Genomic DNA, 3,816 nt, shown 5'->3' on the forward strand with positions numbered 1-3,816 from the left:
GCCTGCGTGACGTCACTGCGTCGAGGTCTCACACATTCGCATGAAGTGCTGTTTGCATTTCGGCATAGTTTGTGAACGGTGCAGTGCGCAAACGTAAGCTGACATTAAAGTTGTGACCCTGTACGGTGCGTAAGCATAAACACTGCATGACATTACACGTTGTACATGACGACAGTAAATACAATTGAGGTATCGCTTTTAGTTTTATAGCATTGAATTAACCGATTAACGAAATCATCGCATCTCACAGATTCCAATATGTGCGTTGGATCTGCACCACACTTTTACAGAGAGCAACATTCGGGTGGACGATTTTCTTTTTTCGGTAAAGCAGCAACGGAATCGGAATAGCTTATGTATTGCGTATAACAGATAAATCGCAGTCTATTAGTGCAACGCAATGGCTGTCACAGGGGCGAAGCTACAGGTGGCGCAAAATCATATGAAGTGATGTGATTAGAAAATTTACAGGCGTACTAGTAGTCAAGGAATCATAACTGCTGTCCGCAGTAATTGATTCAAGGGAACGAAAGAGCCACTGGAGCCTGGATGCTTTATTCTAAGATTAAAGTGTGATTTTTGTCTACTTGCAATATTTCCGCGAAAACAAAGCAGCGGCAAGCACAACATCCTTTACAGTCAGAATACAAAAGCGGGTCACTGCGCATCAATGTTGAATGCAATATGCATAGTGTGTGTGTGTGTGTGTGTGTGTGTGTGTGTGTGTGTGTGTGTGTGTGTGTGTGTGTGTGTGTGTGTGTGTGTGTGTGTGTGTGTGTGTGTGTGTGTGTGTGTGTGTGTGTGTGTGTGTGTGTGTGTGTGTGTGTGTGTGTGTGTGTGTGTGTGTGTGTGTGTGTGTGTGTGTGTGTGCGTGTGCGTGCGTGCGTGCGTGTGCGTGTTATTGTGACTCGGGGTCCGGGACGAGAGACTGAGTCTTGAAGCAGGCGAAGAGGAGACGAAAGCTTTATACAATATGTACAAATATGTACAGAAATAGCAGTAATAGCAGGTAATAGCTGGTAATAGCTGCCATTAGCTGGGGATAGCTGGTCAAAGCAGTAAGAGCTGGTAAGAGCGCACCAAACCGACGGGGCGGCCGGTGGCGACTCTCTCGCTTAACAATGGGCCAGTTCCTCCTTAAATCCCCTTGGCGGCGGCTCCTCGTCGACAGGAGGAAGAGGGGACGGTTGCTGACGTCACTCGCGTCGCATTGTGTCGTCGCGTCCCCCTGGCGACTCGTCGACAGGACCCCGAGGTGGCGATGATGGCCGGGGCTGCTTGCACGTCGGCAGGACACAGACGGGGCAGTTGCCGAGGTCCCCCCGCGCCGTATTGTGTCGTCGCGTCCCCTTGGCGACTCGTTGACCGGATCAAGACGGGGCGGTTGCTGAGGCACCCGCGTCGCATTGTGTCGCCACGTCCCGTTGGCGACTAGTCGGCAGGACCCAGAGGGACGGGTGGCGATGATGGCAGGTGCTATGGCACAACAGCACCCCCGCCGCCAGACAATGCATCCAGAGGTCGAGCTGTCCGACGCAGCTCGGAAGATTGGATGCGCCGGTTGGGCGACGTCTAGGATGGTCTGGAGGTATCGGCTCTGCCGCTTTTCCCGCCGGTGGTCTTTTCTGCTGCTCGGTCCTGATAATGTCCACTGGAACGACCAAGAATCAACAACGCCAAACCACTCCGGCCAAAGCAAGCACCCTCCGAATGCTCTCCAAACCGCCAGACCAAAATCATCGAACAAAGCATTTTCCGAGATCTGGCTACGCTAAACAAAACAAAACAAAATAAAACAACAACAAAAAATCCCGAACAACACGAGACACGTATCTGAGAGAGAAATTCGAGATACGGACCTCCTTTTTTTTTTTTTTTAATAGTCAATGCGCGAGTCTTAATCAAATCAGAATTGCGTCGCAAGCGATTCTCAACTGTAATGCGGGCGGGTTGGCAAAGATCAAGGTTGCCGAAGATGACTTAATTTTGCCCCCGAAAGCCGTGACGCAAAGGCTGAACGCCGCTAATGTTTGCGCTTGGGCGCCACTTCACAAAAGCGCGGAATGACATCTGACTGTAAATGCCAACCGAAAGAGCCCGCCGCTTAGTGTTGTCTAAATGCACTCGGCGAAACGAGTACCACATTTTTAAAGCACAGAAGCGGTTCTAACAAAAAATAAACTCACGCGAACGACATAAAAACAAAGGTGAATCAAAATTATACACTGACACAACTAACGCGTACAATACAAAAACAAGTTAATCTAAATTAAGCATTTAGGCTTTGTCTAGCCTAGGTTAAACGTAAAAACAACAAACAAATGAAAACACTGACGCTTTCTCTACTTGAGCGTTCAGCAATCAGGTCTCAGTAAAATGATTCACCAACTAAAAAATGTCGGTGTCTCGCGAATAAAAGGGACCAGAGCATAAAAGATGCGCTCTTCTCTGCACATCCAACCTTTCATAGGCTCAACACGCGACTGAACTTTAACGCAACGAAACAAACAAAACAAAATTATTACTAAAAAGACATAATAAAATCGGCTTTCAAGGTGGTATGCTCTTAATCGCTAGGTGTGCGCAAACACGTCGTTTCAGACGCGCTCGAGAGGGTCTCCCATCCTCGGGTCTACGCGTAGTCCAGTCGCGACACAAGAAGAAACAAGAGCTGCAAGCACCGGCGACTTTCGACCCGCGGCCAACAAATACTGCGAGAGCGGCGCATTCACGGACCCACGTGCGCGCTGTCCCTTTGACCGCTGGGCAGTCGCCTTTCTTTCCCCCAGAAAGGGAGAGGCCATTGCAGCAGACTATCGAGCATACCCGACGCTTCGCTACGTTGTTCTGCTTAGAATGCCTTGACACCACTAAGAACTGGCGGCATTTGCGACGTCTGAGTTCATGTGCAAACCTTTCTCTTGCGACGCGCCTCACGCCTATTCTAGATTTCAGCAGCCGCCTAAGCTTCGGGTTCACCCTACTCCGCTTTTTCCTAACGGCTTGGCTGTTGGAGCGCTTGACCTGGCCCGTATCCCCGCCCGAGTCCGACTTTCTCGGCTTGCGCCTTCGTCGTTTGCCCTCGGCGCGGCTCGCAAAGCTCGCGGTCTCGGCACTCGTACTCGCAGGTGCCCTGCCTTCTCGTCGCAACGACATAGCTCCGGGCGGCAAAACCAAGCTAGCCTCGTGGTCGTCGCTAGATGTCTGTACTTCTAACAGAACACAACTGCATCCGACGCCATCTGAGCTAGCCGGCTTGCCCTGCGGTCTCTCCTTGACTAGCCTGAGTGTATCGCTGTCATCAAAAGGGCGCAGAATTTCTTTCGGGCCTTCGTCGTCGGCCACAATTTCCAAAGCGGCTTCTTTAGACGGCGACACAACAATGTGTTCCCGCTGGTCGATAAGCGTGTGCAACAATGGCACCATAGCATTTCCCTGGCGTACTGAGCTAGTAGCCTTCTCAATACGCGGTCTCTCCTCGACAGGCTCGGCATTGTGGCTATCAAATTGGTCCTGGCAGTTGGCCTGACTTACAGCATCAAAATGACTCAATAAAGCCTTCTTAGCTTCATCGTAGTCCCCGCTTCTCCTCATTAAGCAGGCTTTCCAAAACGCACGCGAGACTACAAGGGAGCAGCAGGATCAACCGCTCGGACCAGAGGTCTCGGTTGACACCTTCTCCTTCGCACACTTTTTCAAAATCAGCAAGAAATTTAACCATATTCTCGCCCGCCCTGAAGGTGTGGAGATGATATCGTGCTGTGCGCCATTTCCATGTTTGATTCTGTCGACGGCTCTCTCGCCTTGCCTTTTCCT

Source organism: Dermacentor silvarum, chromosome 1, assembly GCF_013339745.2.
Source record: "Dermacentor silvarum isolate Dsil-2018 chromosome 1, BIME_Dsil_1.4, whole genome shotgun sequence".
Classification (NCBI taxonomy): domain Eukaryota; kingdom Metazoa; phylum Arthropoda; class Arachnida; order Ixodida; family Ixodidae; genus Dermacentor; species Dermacentor silvarum.